The sequence below is a fragment of the Eubalaena glacialis genome, chromosome 2, assembly GCF_028564815.1.
Source record: "Eubalaena glacialis isolate mEubGla1 chromosome 2, mEubGla1.1.hap2.+ XY, whole genome shotgun sequence".
In the NCBI taxonomy this organism is placed as follows: domain Eukaryota; kingdom Metazoa; phylum Chordata; class Mammalia; order Artiodactyla; family Balaenidae; genus Eubalaena; species Eubalaena glacialis.
In genome coordinates this window covers 163,064,612-163,084,259 of record NC_083717.1, presented here as the reverse complement: position 1 = coordinate 163,084,259, position 19,648 = coordinate 163,064,612, and the positions used below count along the sequence as shown (strand labels likewise).

The following is a 19,648-nucleotide window of genomic DNA, read 5'->3' as shown; positions in this document are numbered from 1 at the left end:
TCCCACCCCACCTGGCTACGTGAAAAATGAGCACACAGTCAGGAGGGCAGAATCAGCATGAAGCAGGCCCAAAACACTTGAGTACACAGAATCAATGGAAACAAGTAGCTGGCCTTCCACAGTAACTGCTCTCTAGGGGAGACGACACTTGAGGACTGGCCAAGTGCTCATCCCAAAGTAGAGCTGCCCAGTGTAAGGCTCTGAGCCACAGGAGGGCCAGCTTGGCTCCCAAAAAGGTGGCCCCTCCTCAGAACCCTGACACCCTGCCAGCCACTGCCATCCCTGATCATCCTAGACAAAAGCAGCACAATAACAGGTGAACAGTGGTGACCTCTGGAAGGAAAAATCACAGCTGATTTTCTCCCTCCATGATTGCAAGTAACCTGTATTTCCTATTCTTTTTTCAAGAAACAAGTAGAACTTGTGGTTTCTTAAATTTTTTGAAAACAAGTAAGTTGATGGCGGAAATGAATCTGACATGTGTACCATTACAAAGGGCAAGTGCAACCTAGCCCTCTTTCCTAATCATTAAACAAGAATAAGAGGAAAAAACGAGTGCAGACTGAATGAAGAACAGTTATTGGTTAAAACAACTTGGTGGATTCTCTGACATTTTCTAAACAAGTGCTTCCCTCCCACCTGTGACATATCCTGACTGCCTGAGAACAGTCACCCACACCCTTCACACAGCAGCTCGGAGAACTAAAACTGGGATGCTGAGAATATGTTATCACAAAGCTTTTTCCCAGTGCTTGGTTTAGGCTTCCTATGGTTGGCAAAAGGCCTTTCATAAGCCGGTGGCTTGGCTGTGTCAGTGGGAGAGGGACGTTTTGTTACCCTGCAGGACTCTACTCTGTAACTGGGGTGGTCATACTCCCAGTAACATGAAACCTCAGGATAATAAAAATAACAACAATAATAACAACATTGTTATTATTACCTGGAACCCGACTGCCTAATCACTGCACAGGAATCTAAGCATTTTCCATCTAATATCTGATTTAATCTTCACAAGACCCTTAAAAGGTAGGTACTACTACTATCTCCATTTCTGGACAGTGGTTAAATAACTTGTCCAAGGTCACAGAGATAGCAAGGTTACAAACTAAGCAGTCTGACCCCAAAGCATATAATCTTGCTAGAGGTTCAAATCAATTCCATGTTAGATAATGTAATTCATTTTAAATATTAAAATTATCCTGGATATATTATGGAATAAGAGGCAAAACTTCCATTCACTATAAAAAGAAAACAGGAAGCTTTGAAGATTGTTCATACTGCTGCTTGCAGCTCTACACCCTCTTGAGTGGGCTTGGACTTGGCTTCCCAGCTCTACTTCAGAACCTAAGCAGAGGGAAGTATTTTAACATGCAGACCAACTCTAGGGCCCCAACAAGGGAAGGATTCCTCAGGTATAGGGTGGATCAGGTGATTCTAAAGCACACATTGAGAAACACTATTTTGGGGTATTCTAGGAAACTTCTTTTTTTTTTTTTTTTTTTGATTTATTTATTTTTTTGGCTGCGTTGGGTCTTCGTTGCTGTGCATGGCCTTTCTCTAGCTGTGGTGAGTGGGGGCTACTCTTCGTTGTGGTGCGCGGGCTTCTCACTGTGATGGCTTCTCTTGTTGCAGAGCACGGGCTCTAGGCGCACAGGCTTCAGCAGTTGTGGCACACGGGCTTCAGCAGTTGTGGCTCACGGGCTCTAGAGCGCAGGCTCAGTAGTTGTGGCACATGGGCTTAGTTGCTCTGCAGCATGTGGGAATCTCTCCGGACCAGGGCTTGAACCCGTGTCCCCTGCATTGGCAGGCGGATTCTTAACTGCTGCACCACCAGGGAAGCCCCTCCAGGAAACTTCTGAAGCCACTGCAGGATTTGAGAACTAGGTCATTAGATGTTGATGGCTAATTCCCCTGAACCGCTAATGAGACAGATAATCACTTTCAGTCATAGGCACCGCATGTGAAGAAAGCTGTTAATAGAATGGAGTGGAGGGAAGCAGGAATTCAGAGACTTCAATTCCCAAAGTTCTCTTTACAGACCTGCATCATCTGAGGAAGCCATGTGCCCCTAATCTTCCACATCTGAAATAACCTGGCTAGAAGCTGCCCCCCAAAATGAGATTGATTCCTCTGAAAAATAACTGCCAAAGATGCAGTTAACATTGCACAGTAATGACCAAATTCAGATATCCTTAATAGAAACGTCAACACCAAAAGGCTGAGTGGGGAAGAGTTATTTTTTTTTAAATGTGTGATTTTTCAAAGTCCCAACACAAAGCTTGTTGCCTAGGTCTTTGCACTCATTTGTAAATTGAATAAAGATGCACTCGCTTTAAGGTTTTGCCTCTCTGTGTTTTAGTCAGAGTTAGTAAGTGTCCATCCACATATGTGAGCTCACCAATTTTGTCCTTCCTCTTCGGCTTAAATTATCTATGTCAATTGCATTACTATCCAAGAAAGATGGCTCCGAGTTCGGAAACGGTTTTGGTAATTTGATTAAGTTGTACAGAAATGCTAATGCTTTCTTGGGCACCAGTGACCTTTCCCTGATTCTTTCTGGTCTCTGAGGGTTAAGTCCTGGCTGCTGCCTCCCCTTGAGGTGGGACCCCCTCTATTCTCTGATTTTCTCAGGGTCTTCACAGAGGCCACACAGTCCAGCCAAGACTTCAGATTGTCTGCTTCTGCTGCTACTTACCAGCTGTGCCATCCTAGAAAGTGTTTTTTATCCTCTTTTGGCATCATTTCTCACAACTGTAAAAATGGGTATAATATAAGCAACCTACTCTGAAGTTGCTGTGAAGATTAAACAAACTAATATATATACATCACTTGGAACAATGCCTGGCACACAGAAAGCACTCAATACGTGTTATCTTTTATTATGACTCCACCTTGCAATATTAAGAAAGTTCTGAATGAATCTAGAGTTTTATATTTTTGAAGCAGTCTCAATTCATTATTACTACAATCAGCCCTCACAATAACCATTTACGTGAGACAGGACTTAAAAGTTTATGGATGCTTCCTGCTATAAGGAAAAGGAACTGACCTGGCCTGTTACTCATGAGCTGTTTGCTCATTAGTCCCAGTCACTGGGTCAGAGACCCACCTCCGTCATCTTTGGATACCACTCCCCACACACATGCCAGCAGGCGTCAGTAAATCAAGGCTGAACTGCACTGAAGGTTTACAGCAAGGGCTAGCCGTGCTACAAACAGAGCAACCCCAGCCTTAAGGCAAGGAGCGGGGGAACAAATCAGAGTCCCTGTTCTAGGGAATTCCTGGCTACCCTGAACTCAGAGACAAGAGGGCTAATTTCCCAGTCCTGACTCCCACCTCATCCCCGAGAGAAAAAGGAGCAGCTGCAGGAGAGGGAGCAGCCAGAGGTCACTTAGAGGGAAATGGCAGAACTGTCCCTGCACAACCTCTGAGGCAGCAGGGAATCAGGATAATATAACACGGCATTACCCAGCCCCTCCTGCCGGGCCAAATGGGGATCCATAAATGCGGTGTTTCAAAGGCGAATAATGCTGCCTTCACTAACTGAAATGGGAGTTGCTTTTGAGTAGAGTACAGGCCAGTCTATAAACACCAGGGATTAAAAGGCTTCCTGTAGGGCCCAACTGCCACCGGCCTAAAGACAGAGTCTATCTGGCCCTCCAGACCCCAAACACACTCCACGGCACTTCCTTCAGGGAAGAGCTGCCATCATCCAATGGTACACTCCCTCAAAGTGATACCATAACCCTTTTTTTCTTCTTTTTTCCCACTTCAGATCACTTTGCTAAGCGACCTCTCCTTTCCACATCCTTCACCTAGCACCATTCACTCCCCAGCACCCTCCACAGCAGCTCCCCACCGGACCCTGTCCTCTGCTCTCCAGGCATTTGTTTTCTGTCTCCCTCACCACCTCATCCTCCACCCCAACAACTTCCTAAAACACATGCATTTTATCTGCCATGAAAACAACACAGGCTTTGGAATCCTTCCAACCTTGGTTCGGGCTCCACACAGTTACTTACAGTACTTAACTTTTTAGAGCTTGGTTTTCTGATCCATGAAGTGGAGACAGGCCCTCCTAGGTACAACACCTAGCACAGGGCCTGGCACAGAGCGGGCACTCAATACCTCCTGCCTTGTCCCACTCCCCACAGGATTTTTCTTCTTCCTTCTTTCCTGGGCTCTGTGACCCTGATACAGTCACTCTTTCTAGGTATCACACCTGCTACATCCAAAGGTCTCAACTCAAAGGAGTGACTCAAATGATGAACATTTTAGTCCCCGATGTTATCTGTGTAGCAGGCACGTTCTGGGCACATGGTCCCATCAGCAACCTTCAAATTACACTAAAGAGAGGACTGGTCACCTTCTATCTCCCCACCACAAATGACCCATTTAATGAGAAAAGTAACCAGAGGGGATGGGAGGACACGGAGTTGAGAGTCACTTGTGGCCAGAAGCAGGAGATAAATAAAGGCCTCTGTAAGGTAAGGGTAGCATTTCCACATGCAACTAAAAACCCCAAAAGGAAAATTCCCATAATTCCACATTTACATGTAAAAATTTTAAATCAATTCTGACAGCAAGAACATCTGCCAGTTTTGCTAGAAACACCATCTGGTTCATTTCTGATAAGCCCCAGGCACAACTTCACACAGGCCAGGAACTGCCTACAGTTTGGTTCCCAAAAGGTGGCATCCTCAATGACAGCTCCAAGGCAGTGTGCCATTCCTCCCTCCCTGGAGCCCTAAGGCTGCTCCTGCTAGCTCACGATTAGACCTGAAATAAGCCCAGAGCTTGACTCTTTTGTAAGTACCTCCTCCAAAACTTCCAGGCATCACCCTTATAACCAGAATTAATTTAAGCAAGTCTGTCTCCAAAAACCCGATAAATACTACAGAAACATGACAAACAGCAGGAACAACTTGTGTTTCAGAGGGGCTTTCATAAGCCAGGTGGGAGGGCAGCTTCTCCACTGAAGAGTCTTATTTTTCAATTAGCTAAGAGTAAGAGGATCCCCTCCACGAGGTCTTTAAGCTCCTCCAAGTACCTGCCTTTTGCCAAGCCAACAGGAAACACTTTGATGCACTTCATGGAGGTCTTCAGGCCACCATAAATAAGGAAAAGCAAGCAGTCTGGGAGTCAGAGCAGACTTGTCTCGAGGTGCAATGACTTGGTTTGTGGTGCCTCAACAGCAGGCCTATTCTTCAGATCCTGATGGGGAATTAAGCATAAAATGTGAACCCAACACCTACAGCAAGGATACACCCCAAAGAAAAATGGACTACAAGGTTCACCAGCCACCACTAAACACAAATGGAAAAAGGTGTATTTGAAACACACGAAAACAGGATAAAAACTATCATGTGCAAGAGTCTGTACAAATATGTACACCCCTGGGACTTCCCTGGTGGTCCAGTAGTTAACAATCCGCCTTCCAACGCAGGGGACGCGGATTCGATCCCTGGTCAGGGAACTAAGATCCCACATGCCGTGGGGCAACTAAGCCCGCCTGCTGCAACTACTGAGCCCATGCACTCTGGAGCCCGCATGCCACAACTAGAGAGCCCGCGTGCTGCAACTACTGAGCCTGCGCACTCTGGAGTCTGCTCACCACAACTAGACAGAAGCCCACACGCCGCAACGAAAGATCTCACATGCCACAACAAAGATCCTGCGTGCCACAACTAAGACCCGACGCAGCCAAATAATTAAATAAATATTCAAATAGGCACACGCCCTCTTCTAGTCCACTAAGCAAACCTGGGTTGGTGAAACTTTAAACACTGTATTGCCTGTATTGTTCACCAATTTTTGGTATTTCATGACCCCTGTAAAGACGCAGCAAGGCAAATGTGGTAAAGAGAGAACTGAGAAAGCAAGGGTGAGAAGCAGGCAGCACAAACCCAAGGTGAGAAACTGCGGCATAATCAGCTCTGGCCTCACAACTGGGTTTGGGGATGAGAATCTCTCACTCTCTGAAAACAATGCTGGGCAGAAATCACTCAGCGTTTTTTCCTCTCAAAATGTGAATACACAGAACAGGAGCCCACAGCGAAGCTCCAAACTGATCTCCCACCAAGTGTGGCTTCAACTCACCCATTCAGCCGCACAGACAGGCAGCTAGCTGAGGAGCAGGTAGGAAGCCACCGGCAGTACCAAAGTGGTGTGGAAACAGGCCTACCCCACAGAAGCTGAGCGTCCTTGTGCTGGCCTTCCAGGACAGAAGGAGGAGGGCTGGGAGGCTGTCGGCGTGGACTCCAGCAGCAGGGCAGTTTAATAGAGAAGGCCAGACTGGAGGAGCTGAGAAAGCTGAACCCACAGCAAGGGCAGTGGTCAGGAGTCCACCACCTGACAAGCCAGGAGGATGTGAAAGAAAAGCAAGAGGAAACAAGCCCCTCCCTTTTGTCAATCTGGATGTGGTCCATCTGCCTTAGAAAGTAGAGGAAGGATGTGGCCCTAAACTGGCCTCTCCCCTTCTCGGAAAAACTGACCCTCAATAATCCCCGCTGTCCAGACCAGCAGCATGTTTCACATCCAGCACCTGGCCGGTGCTTCGTGTCTGCCCATCGGTGAGACCTCCCTGGTTTGCCACCTTGGCCAACAGGCCGCACAAGCATAAGCATCAGCATCACCATTTCTGCTGCTAACTCAGCCCTTGGCCTTAAGACAGCACACTTGTCCTAAACTACTCTGTGCCTCACATTCTGTAACTTTAAAGTGGGCATCACTCCCACCTCACTTCCAGGGTAACTGAGAGGATAATAGCCAATAACAGATAATATTTACTGAGCACTTACTATGAGCCAGGTACCAGGCTAGTTGCTTTCCGTGTCTCCTCCAAACCCCCCTATGTAGTAGATACTGATGTTAACCCCCATTTTCAGTTTAAGAACTGGGGCTTAACCAAAAAACTTATCCAAAGTACACAAGCCAGACAGAAAATCTAACACTACAAAAAGCAAGGGTCAAATACTAATTAATATCACTTCTTCCCCAAATAAACTGCCATGAGTATCTTTTACTTGTCAGACACTGAACCTAGTGTTTTAACTATCCCATTTTATTTGATTTTCATAACAATCCCATGAGGGGTTACATTTCAACATAATTTTAATTATTTAAGTTATACATGCCAACAGTGAAAATTCAAATGAAACAAAAAGAAAGTTTAAGAAGTTATAGTTTCCTGTTACCCTTTATCACCCCAGAATTCCCACCCCAGGTAATCATTAATATTCTGGTAGGTCTACCCCTCTAGAGATAGGTAGTGGTAATATTATCATCTCCATTTTACAAGTGATAAAACTGAGCATCTGAGAGGTTAAATTTGCTCAAGGTCATACAGCTGGGAAGTGGCTGAGCTGAGACAGGAAGCAGGGCAAGTCTGGTCCCAAGGCCCGCTCTCCTCCACTGCCTCCCGCTCAGTACCCACTCTTCGAAACAATCGTCCATTTTCATTCACCATAGGAAAGGGGGAAGCTCTGCCTGGCCCACAGCCAGTCTCACTTCTCCACTTTCCCAACCAAATGGAAACAGCAGACAGGCTGTCCGAGCACACCCTGCCCCAGGAACATTGGCACTGCTTTATGTTTTTCAAATCTAAGCTGTCCTGATGAGGCAGGACCTTCACCTCCAACCTCCTCACTGCCCAGACAGGCTCACCTTCTGCCTCTGAAAGTAAGGGCAGGACAATGGGGAAGAGGAGGTCAAGCCAGGCCTACAGGAGACCTTGGATCCCCCTGTCAGCAAGAAAGGACACTCTTCAGGAGCCCTTAGGAGTACTGAAGCGAAGACAGTCCGCCTTTGGAAACAGCTGCGGGGGGGCATCTCAGGAAGGCCCGGACCCACAGTTGGTGCCTAGAGTCAGAACTCACCTGCAGAAAGACAGAACAAGACTGCAACAGACTGATACAGACTGCAGAGCCCTCAAAATCCCCAACACAGAGCCCTTAGAACCCAAGGAACTTAGAATTTCTGCTCTGGCTCACCCCCAAATGGACCTCTAATAACCTGAAAACTGCATGGGTTTCTAGATACCAGGGTTTTGCCCCTGTGGCCTCCCTGCTCCTCCAAAAAATAAAAGTAAAAACCTTCTCAGACTATATGGCAATGGTTTTTCCTTAGTTAGGAGATGAAATTTGCCCTTTCTTATTACACACACTTTCACATCTCTGTCCCATCAGTACACAAAAACATACCGACCTTTAGAGTACCTATGTTGAGATGGGGGTAGGGACGAGGCAAGGGGTTGTTACATTGCTTTTCACACACAAGTTAAAATTTATCAAGTCTGCAATTCCAAGAGCTTTCCTATTTCCCAGCAGGATACCAATGTTTGATTCAACCCCAGCCCTGGCTGACTCAGCATCCCTATTTACAAGCACAGTGGATGCTAAAGGTCCACTGGTTACCAAAGGCCTTGGCTTTCCCATTTGTAAAATGGGACTGAAACCCTCCTCACAGTAATTATCTGATTTCTTATGTGAAAGCACTTTATAAAATAAATAAATCTTTATTGCTATTAATATGAATGCCCAACCTACATAACTAAATGAAGAAGAAACTTAAACCACCCCTTCCCTCCTCAAGGGGTTTGACATCTATGAGGGGAAAAGATTAACCAAAACACTGGAGAACAATTCAAAATCTTGGTTATACTGCGCTGCAAAGAATCCCTGTGGGGAGATGATTATATGGGAAAGAACATCCAATACTTGTTCAATTAATAAATGAGTTCAGATGCACTGCTTAACAAACATCTACTTGTTACCATCCACAGAAAGTTTTACCAACACCAAAGGCTCTGGAATCTGTTCATTCACTGTCACACACATCCCAAGAAAAACAGTCAGCATTTGCAGAGAGCAGCCCTTCTTTCAAAGATGTGATTTTTCAAAAGCATTCACAGACCTTCAAATGAGATGACCCACACAATTATATTTTGTAATTCCAGGAGCAAAAGAACCACCCCCAGAAGAGCTCAGTTGTGGAGAACAAACAGAAACAAGCCATCCTGTGTTAACTACTTCCTGGCCTGCAGCCAGATTCACAGTGGATAACATATATATATGCAAAAAAGGCCAAACCAGTAGATGCACACATGTAAATTGGCTTTAGGGTATGACTGATGCCTCCTGAGGCTTTTAAAAGAATGACAGAGTTTTCCAGAAACAAAGACCTGCACTTGAAAATTAGAAGGGGTGAATCTCTGGTCTCGGATCAAAATTCGTAAGGGGTCCTATAGATTGTTTTTGACTGGCCTCGCTAAAACATTTTGGACAACAGCCAATACCCTCTCTTTCCTTCTCCTCCTCCCACCTCCATGGTTCCTGAGCTGTCTGCTTTTCCTGCCACCAGTCAGAGTAAACTTGGTGAATGTTAACAGCTTTTTATCACCTTGTTTATATTTGTTTTTCACTCAAACCAAGCCTCCCCCCAAATGTTTCTTTTTAGAATTTCATCAATAATACCACTCTTACATTCCTTGTCATCAAGGCTTATGGCCTCAAGGTCACCTTGCCCTCTCACCCTTTTTACTTTAATCCTCTATACCTGGTCAATCCTTCTCAACCAGTCAATTAATCCAGAAGCTGAGTATAAAGAAGTGGACAAGACAGTCACTGACCTCAGGGAACTTCCAGTCTCAGCCTAGAACCTGAGCCTACATGGAGATGGCTTACCCACAGAGGTAAAACATACGGGGATGTGCGTTTATTGGGACCCTTATTTGTGCCAGTAGTGTACTAGGTCCTTTACTGCCCCCAGCAAGTTATAAAGCCAGATATATCAGGAAGAGACGCAAATTAACATATCTAAAATTGAGGCTTGAAAGAAATGGAGAAAAAAAGATTCCCTAAGGAATTCACACCACTGATCCTATTTCCCTTCTCCCAATTTCTCACTGTTGAATTCACACCCGCTTTTCTCTCTAAACTAAAAAAAAAAAAAAATATTTCAGGGTCAGAAAACATTCCCACATTAAAAACTGGTTAGTTAAGTAAAGCTGGAAAACCGGAATCCTCACACCAGACCAAACTCCAAACTCCTAGACCGAGCTTGCTCCACAGAGAAAGGCAATTTGCTCTCTTGCTAGGGAGGCCAGGAGGAATTCTCCAAGGGTATTTTTCAAGTCCTCCTCCCTTCCAGGGTGGTTGCTGGTTTGGAGCACAAATGTCCCCGAAAAAGCCAGAGCCACGCCTTCAGCGTAGCCAAGCTGAAAGCCTGCTTTACACAACAGATCCCCCCAACGCTACTGTCAAATTAAATAAGCCGCGGGTACTCCCCCAGACTGTTAACTTCTGGAGGGCAAGTGCTGTGTGCATTTTGTTCTTGTTCACAACTGCATACCTAGCACTTAACCACCACGGGCATTCACTAAATACCTGCCACACAAATAACTTGACTTCCTTCCTTCCTCTTGGTTTCTGCAGCAACCCTCTACCCACCTCCCACCAGCCTGACATCACAGCCCAACCAGATTTTCAGCTCACAAATTATGAGAACTTGAAGGTGCATGTAAAGGGGAAAATAAGATGGACCAATGAAATCTTATGAAACCCAGAGCCTGTTTTTCTTGCCATCCTGCTGTGTAACAAGCAAAATTCCCACAGGACTGAAACGAGGAGGTAGATGGCCTTCCCATGGCAGAGTGTCTACCTGGGAGTGGATGAGAATCAAGGATTGATAAAAGTGTGCACCAGCCAACATACCATTTGTTAATTCTCTAAAAATGTCCTGAGCATGCCAACTGAAAGAACAACACCCACTGAACACCAAACTACTCACTGGCTTTCTGGGATGGAGAGAGCTAGCACATATGACACCTCAGCCCGAGAAGTCTATTTCCTTCCTGGCTGGTTAGAGACACAGTTAGGGACGTGTGTTCACACTGCATTTGGACAGGTGGCTGACCCACATAAAATAAACCTGAGGATATCAGAACCACAGTTGTGAAGGGTTTCAGTCTGCTACGAGGGAGGGGCCATCAGCCGTCCTAGACAGCATGTTCTCAAATACTGGGCAGTCCTACTACATCTAGGATGCCACCAGCACCTACCTGCCACTGTCCCACCTGGGTGAGCGAGACCCAAACGGGAAAATGACTCAGGAACCACATCCCATTGGCCTGGAGTCAGGTGGTGTTTTCTAAATTGTAAAGAAGCACAGTACAGAGATAAAAGAGTTAAGCAGGCCCAGCCTAAGCACAACTCCCATTTTAAGAACAGTTCTTCTTAAGAACTGAATTTAAAGACTCATTCCCTTTTGTAATTTCACTATTAGACTCAAAACCACAATCACAGAAGGGATAGGAGTTTGTTCCTAACGAAATGAACCACATACCCTTCTGGGCTCCAATCCCCTTTCCTGGAACAGGCCCAGAGAAGAGAAGTTGATCACACTGGGATAGAAAAAGTACCAGACTAGGAATCTGCAGCCCTGGCTTCTCCCCTGGCCCTGTCATCACTCAGGAAAATGAGCTCTGAGCAACCATTTCCCATTTTTCTATTCTATAAAGTGAGGCTGTAAAATGAGACCATCCTCGGAGTCCCATCCTCCCAACTCTAGCATTTCATGAGCTCTCTCTGGTCAAATGCTTGGCTTGTTGTGCAATAAGTTTTGGTAACATCTGGATACTACAGTCAAGCATTCAAATCTTCAGATAAGAGTCCTGTCTCCTCACTCAGCCTTTTGAGACTCCTAGTACTTGGGAACAGAATTTGTATTAACAGGTAGAGCCCACTCCAAATCTAAAACTTTTGGCAGTGAACAGTGGCAGGGAAGTTATGGCTGCATTCATACACATTTACACACACACACGAGGGAACTTTCTGGAAAAACTGGTCCTTGGACTTGGCTCCAGGTAAAGGAACCTGAAGCAGGTACAGGGGAAGATGATTCAACTTCCTAGTTTTTGTGTGGCTTGTTGGACAAAGGGCATGTGCCCTGTGTCCCATGTGTTTCCGAGGTAGAATCATCTTGACCCTCTGACCCTTAAGTGACCTACACGTGCACACTTTCCAGAGCTTCTGGGAGGGATCTAGGAGCAGGAAAAGCAAGACCAGCTATTGGTCACGAATGCTAGGAATTCCAATTAGAACAAGAGTGAAAGAAGGCACTGCACTATTTCAGTACTGAGGCTGCTATGATGTAAAACCACCCAGGGGTAGATTAATCTGTAGAGGAAATGACACTCCCAGCAGCACCATCTGTTCCTCTTTGTGTCTGGCCTGATCTATATTTTAAACCTCGGGTGCAACTAAGGTCCACCAGTAAGAGCCCGTAAGAGCCGTTCTAAATAACATTCTTTCTCAGGCCTGAGTTTAAACCACGCTCACAGCCCCTCTCCCTCCCCGCCCCCGCTCACGGGCTGGCTCTCTATTCAGCAAGCATGCCACTCCCCAGTCTAGCAGCAGCCTCCAAGCAGGTGCACAGAACCCTCGCATGGAATTTTTCATAAGGAAAGGGAAAACTTCTGAGAACTATAAATTACATTGATAAGGAAGGCTCTGTGGGGTTCATGGTAACACTCTCTCCAAAAGACACAATGATGCAATTTACAACTGAGGCTTCATGCTGAAACCACCCCCCCCCCCTTTTTTTAAAGCAGCAGTACATGTGCACTGAATTTAGGCACTAATGCATCTGTCAACTCTCACTACTGTTTAAAGTTCTGCACCAAAGATTTGGAAACAATGCTACTGGAGAGTTCAAACTTCTTAAACAATATATATATATATACACACACCCACACCCACACACACACACACACACGTGTATATATATACATGTATATATACGTATATAAATACACGTGTATATATACATATATACTCGTATATATATGTATATGTGTATGTAGCACCTTTTCTTAATTCAGGGTAATACCCTCAACACCACAGGACCAAGAGATTTCCCTATACTGTTCTTGCCCAAACAAACTACATAACCAAGTAGAACGTTAACTCCAAAGTAGAAATATGGATGCAGCTTTTAAGATATCTCCCTGAGAAATGAAAACATATCTCTACATGAAACCCATGGGTTCACGGCGGCATTATCCATAATAACCAAAAAACACAAACCACCCAAATGATCATCAGCTGATGAATGGATAAACAAAATACGGCAGTATATCTAAACCACAGATTGTTCAGCAATAAAGCAGAATGAAGTAGCGATATATGCTGCAACATGGATAAACCTCAGCAACATCATGCTAAGTTAAAGAAGCCAATCATTAAAGACCGCATATTGTATGATTCTATCCAAATGAAATGTCCAAATAGGTAAACTATAGAGAGAGGATGAGTGGTGCCCCTGGGCTAGGGGGATTATAGAGGAATAGGGACTGACTACTAATGGAGTTTCTTTTGGGGGTGATGAAAATGTTCTAAGATTAGATTAGATAAGATTATGGTGATCGTTGGACAACTCTGTAAATATACTAAAATCCACTGCCTGTACACTTTAAATGGATGACCTTTATGATATATAAATTGTCTTAAAGCTGTTTTTAAAAAATGTCATATGAGAAAATAAAATCACCCCTCCAAAAAAAAAAAATCTCCTTGAGCAAACTTAGAAATAATCTAGATGTATGAGAGAGGGTATTTAAATCACAGCTGATTTATTTGATGGAATTTTATAAAGCCACTAAAAATAATTATAAAGGCTATGTGTTATTATAGGAAAATGTTTATGCTATAATGTTAAATGAAAAAAAAAAACGAAATACAAAAGTTAATGTTACAAGGACTACCAACTAAAAGAAAAAGTAGAATACATGGAAATGTTTGTGTTAGGATGGTAGAATCATAGTGGTTCCCCCCCTCTATTTTTCAAGCTTTCCGTAATCTTGTCCCAGTGTACTGACGATTAAAAACAAAACAAAAAAAAACCCTCAGTCCTCCCTCAGTTTGCCTTGACTACAACTTAAAACACAAAATAAGCAAAACCACCTTGTTCTCTTTTTCAAGTTCCCTTTTTTAAACTTCCATCCACTTAGTTTACTGAGATCAACTAAGAACAACTCAAAGAAGGAAGAATGGGGTAAACACTCCTCCTCTGCTATTCCCAGAAGCTAGTTTCATTTTCCTGGCTTTGTCAGAAACCAAAGCCTAGTCTAGCCAAAATTTCAGCAAGGAGAGTCTACACACAGGGCAACTCATGTTCTGTTCTTAAACTTCAGTGGGTGAAGCAAGTCACTGCTGGCAGGAGGCTGGATTTGGAAAGATCAGACTTTCCCCCTCCTTAAAAAAGGATAGAAAGAAAGGGGAAGCTGGGAAGAAGCCGCTATTTGTGTCTGTTCTCTGAGGTTTTGTGTCCAATCTCCAACTACAGGAGGAAAGAATCCTGAGTCATTTAATCTTTCACCACAGAAGATCCTCTTCTGAGTAATAAAGAATTGTCAGTCACCACCTCTGCCATCTGCAAACCCACTGAGAACCTATTACTATCATCAGGAATCCCAGGCTACCTGTCCCCAAATCAAGCAACGGGGCTCTGCCAAAAAAATAATAATAATAATGGTAGGTGTGTATGGGAGGGGAGAGTACATTTAAGGGCACACTGCTATCAGGTAATTTTAAGGATCCACTAACACTGGCGACAGTAACAGGGAGTTACATCTGTTTCTGCTTGAGAAAAATGCTTCACTAATATCCTGTCTCTGGAGTACTGCATGAATTCTTGGCACGCAGCTTCAGATGCTTCAAGTGTGGCTATTTTCCTTTTTCGAGATATAAGAGCCAGGGAGGGAGAATACATCACAGGCAACACGAGAGTCTGTGAAACCCGTTCAGTTCTCACCACAGTCGCTGCATTTTCTGCTATTGCATTTTCTGCTCCGTGAGTCTCTTCACGGAGACTCAGCTGTCCCCTAGCCCTGACAGCAGCACAGGTGGCCTTTCACAGCTGAAGTGACCCAACTCGGCACCACCGAGAGGCCTACCAACAGAGTGGAGACTTCCACACTCAGGTAAGAACCAGAGGATGAGAGAGCAAATAGAGGAATCCTGCTGGTTTCTAGGCCAAAGAACTAAAAGGGAAAGAAAAAGGACAGCATCACAGACACAGGTGAGCACAAGAAAAAGGAAGCATCCACAGGTGCCCGACAGGCTCTGCCACTAAAACCTAACCCTTGTAAGAGGTGCCTCTTTCCCCAGTACCTCTACTTTTTCAGATAAAGGTTTCACACGGATACACTGGAACTTACAGCCATCTAAGGGAACAACGGCTGCTGCCTTGAATCCTAGCCGGGGCAGGAGTGAACACATCTTGATGCTCAAGGACGGTCACCCCCATGCTGTCCTGAAACTGTCATTAGTCTCAGATCCACAGCTGTTAGCAGCTTCAAATATTCATCACACACATCCCCCCAGCCCCAACCCTGAGCTGCATCCTTCATTCCCACCAATGGGGAAACAGCCCTACCACATTACAGGTATCATTTCTCACTGCTCTAGTTTCCAAGTTTCCTGCAATGTGGCAACATAACTTAAAAATACTCATTTTTTAAAAACCATTCCCATTAAGTGAAGCCTCACCACGGTGGGATATGTAGGTGGCCCCTAGACTGAAGCCATCTTGAGGAGAAACCAGGGGAAAGAGTCTCTATTATCACACAAGCAGGTGTCCTAATCCTCAACACTCAAGTCTGCACCACAGCAATATTTGCTTTCAAAGTTAAAAAAAAAAAAAAAAAAAGGCACTGGGCTTCTTCCTCTCCTTGTTCCTTCCCATCTTTCTCCTACTACTTGAGGGAATGCCCTCCACACAAGACTTCCCTACTGTCTAGGTGGATGAAAGAGGGAAAATGAATCCTGCTCGGCACCTTTCACTAGGAGACCACATGTCAAATTTAGGAGCTCAGTAAAACGCTTCATGCATGGCAATTACACAACTGGGCCTAGTGGGTCTGCAGACATTCAGGCCTCCAAGTAGGCATTTCAGGCCTGTAAGCAGGCATCACATCCCTGCTGCTGTCTCTCGGTGAATCGTCCCTGAGTAAATGGGGAACTAGAGGGGAAGACAAGCACATGTGCTCTCTGGCCTTCCTTCTCTGCCTGCAAGAGGCTCTGCTAAAGACATTCTCCCCAGTTCACTTGTTTTGGTACGGAAACGAGGAAGATTACGTGGCTCACTAATTTTTTAAAAAATACTGTAATTCTCTGAGCCCACAGACAGTAGTTACCTGGCTATCAGAAGAGCTAAGAATGCGGAAGGAGAGTACTAGGAAAGATTTAAAACATAAGACAAGTTTTTTTCTGGAGGATGGAAAAGCATGGAGGAAGTGAAACAATGCTGAGTAGCAATAAAGTTGAAATAAGTTCTTACTTTTAAGAAGCCAGATAAATTATTCCCTTTGGACGGTGCATATGTGTGTGTATGGAGGGAGAGGGTAGCTATAGGAATTGCTGCCCTGGGAACGGCAAGGGAGGAAATCCCCTGCCAGGAGACGCACCAAGCCAGGAGAGCACAAGTTCAGTCACCACATAATGGAGACCTGCCAGGAAACCAGACAAAGTGCTGAGGTCTCTTCATCTGCCAGCCTGCATCTGTAACACCTCATTCTACCTTTCTTCCTCTTCTTTCTATCTGCCCACATGCTGGGCTTTGAGAAGGCAAGCCTCAGCAAATAAGTTGAACTGCCATTTGACAATGGGTTTGCTCTCCGGGTTTAAGCACTGCAGGGCAGAGGAGAGGCATGTCCTACTCTGAGCACTCAGGGACCTGTCCCCGTCTAGCTGTAGGTAAGGTTTGGTTTCATATGCCATTTCTACTACAGTATCCAAAAGACCACCCTGTGGACAGGGAGTTCTATTTATCAGGAGTGGTATCAGTATTGTTCTCTATTTAACGCACTGGTCAGGACTTCCTTAAGCAGCAAATGGCCACCAATGAAAATTAACAACATAAGCCAAAATAAATTGACTTAAAAACCATGAACTCCGTAAGAAATGGCAGGGTTCTGTCTTATTCACTGCAGTAACCCCAATACCTAGCACAGTGCCCGGCATATATTCTGTATCACAAATACTTGTGAGTACTAAATTAAAAAAATGAATGAATGAACACATGAATGTTGTGCAAATATACCATAAATGTGTACCTTGGAGAAAGAAATAAGGATGCGCATGAGCTGAGAAAGCCTGAGGAAGTAGTGCTTTGGAAAGAGTCTGGAAAGACTCCAGTTTCAATTTTACCAAATGGTAAGCAAACTAGAAATTAACAGTATAATCTAGTAGTTCAGGGTGAGGGCTCTACTATGAGATACCTTTGTGACCTTGGGCAAGTTACTTGTTTGGCTTTGCTCTCATCTGAAAAAATGAGAATAATGACAAAATCTACCACAAAAGTTTGTTGTTTATTAAATGAGATCAAGAAAGTAAAGTTCTTGGCACAAAACTCAGTTCACAGTAAGTCCTCAAGAACTTTCCCCTGTTATTGCTATTATTTTTTCATTATTAAATATCTCCTCTACTGGGGAAGGTAGATGTCCTCCCCACCCCCCAAACTCTGAAAATTTTCATTTCTGGTTGAATATGCATCTAGCTAAAAATTGAAAGCCCAGAAAATTCAAAACTCAATGCCAAGCACATGTCTCTACTAGCCTCCACTAGATGGTGACAATTTGGATGTGGAATTCCCAAAACAGAAAAGGTGTATGTATGCATTCACCCCATTCATACATAGTTTTTAAATCAGAACAATGAAAAGAACAGAAGTGAATTAACCAGTGTAAAGGATGGAAAGACACTCTTGTCACCTCTGCAGACGTAGAAAGGGCGTAAAATACCTACGGTTTAATTGAACTGGGTAGTTTCACTGCACCTCTGTACAGAGCACACACAAGCCCAGTTAGCAAGAGCAGTAAAGCCCAGCGAGCCGCCTGCCACCAGGGGACATTCTATGGGAACAGCAGCAACAGGCCTCACTGCTGAACTTCCCTCGAACCAGCTGGTGATTTGTTCTCGACGCCTCTTTTCTCCTGGGTCTTACGGTCCCCAAAACCACCTCCCTCTCCTGACCTCCTTACAGGCAACTTCCCACTTCAGCAACCCCACAGTCACAACCCTGTGGGAGAGTCAGACCGACACCAGTATTTGTCTCTAAAAACCAGAAGTGAATAAACAAAGTCTACATACATAAACAGGAAGTGGTTTCGGTGCGTCTCAGCCCGGATACTAAGAAAAGTTTTTGAGATTAAAGACCAGACGAAGCGCGGGGGCTCCAGAAAGCTCCGGTGCTCGCACACCCGGGCTCCAAGGTGCCCTCGGAAGTCCACCATCGCTAAGCCAACCCTGCCCCAGCGCAGGACCCGCAGCTTTAGTTGGCTTGACGGGAAAACAGTAACAGTAATAAAGACAGCCAGCCTGTGACTACCTCCTCTCCAGCGACCTGCAAAATGTGGTCTCCACCCTGAATTCCGGGCCGGAGCGCGACCCCGCACGCCCGGCGAGGCCCGGGCAGCGCGCCTCGATCCCGGCCACCAAGCTCCCGGCCGCAAGCCGGCCGGCCGGTCTTCCTCCCGGCCTCGGCACAGCTCCCCCCCGCCGCCCTCCCGGCCCACGCCGGCACCGGGCTCGCCGCCGGGCGTCGGGGTGACAGCCGAGCCGGCGCAGGAAGCGCGGAGAGCAGCCGACGCGGGGCGGCCGTCCGGGCTCCCCAACGTCCCTCCCGGGCGGTGCGCCGGTCCTGCGCCCCTGACAGCCGGCCGAGGGCGCCAGTGACACAATGCCCGGCCCCGCCGCCCCCCGGCCGCGGTGACAACTCACCCGGGGAACGGCGCGGCGACCTCCGGGAGGCGGACGCTCGCAGCGTCCGCGGCGCCGGGATCCGCTCCGCCGCCTGCGCGCGCCCGCAGCCCTCTTGGGTCTAGGCGAGACCCCGAGTGCCCTTGTCTGGCTGGCGCTGGCCGGCGCTGCGGGAGGAGGAGGCGGGAGGCAGGGGACGAGGATGTCGCCGACTTAGGAGAATGGAACGCGGCGGCCGTAGCAGAGGCAACGGCAGCAGTACGCGCGTCACCGGCCCAGCTGTACCGCGCGGGCGGGGGAGGCCCGCGGAGGAGGAGGGGAAGGGGAGGGCGAGGGGCGGGGCCAGGCGCGCACGCAACCAGCGCCGGCGTCGCGCCGCCGCGACCGCCCCGCTGGGAAGCCCCGCCGGTCGACGGCTGGCAGCACGCACGCGCCGCCGGTCGGCCCGCAAGCCCCGCGGGAGGCGAGACAGGGTGGGCGGGGGGTGTTCTTAAAGGGACCGTCACGCCAGCGCTGCTAGAGTGGATCGGGCGGTTGTACAGATTCAGAGTGCGGTGCCTTTGCGCTGCACTCTCCAGTTCCTTTACTATTATTATTGTATTATTATTTGGATTATTCGGATATTATTTGGATTACTATTATTTGCAAAGAATTGGTTTGCTCTCCGGTCGACAAGGCGCTTTCATTCCTGTTGCCTTCTTAGCTCAGGAATCCCTCGCCAGGCCTGTCGCTAAGCGGTACTTCTCCCTGTGAAGCGGTACTCCTCAAACTATGTTGCAAAGCCTACCCACCTCAAAATTGTCCCGGGGGTGCAGGTGTAAAAATGCAGATTTAGGGTCCCACGTCCCGCCATTCTGATTCGAAAAAGCTACGATTGGACTCTGGAATCT

General features: G+C 46.3%; 1 protein-coding gene across 2 annotated transcripts in view; it reads right to left on the bottom strand.

Moving 5' to 3' along the window:
* The window catches only part of SUSD6 (sushi domain containing 6), a 92,147-nt gene extending 73,096 nt beyond the window's left edge, over nt 1-19,051 (bottom strand). Inside the window, exon 1 of one of the 2 annotated variants that reach the window (XM_061180966.1) lies at nt 18,780-19,051. The gene's annotated coding sequence lies outside the window, so the exon portion shown is untranslated. Of the gene's footprint in view, nt 1-6,099; nt 6,293-18,779 lie in introns of those variants that run through there. The other variant, XM_061180969.1, reaches the window with a different exon arrangement.
* Between the last annotated feature and the right edge of the window lie 597 nt (nt 19,052-19,648).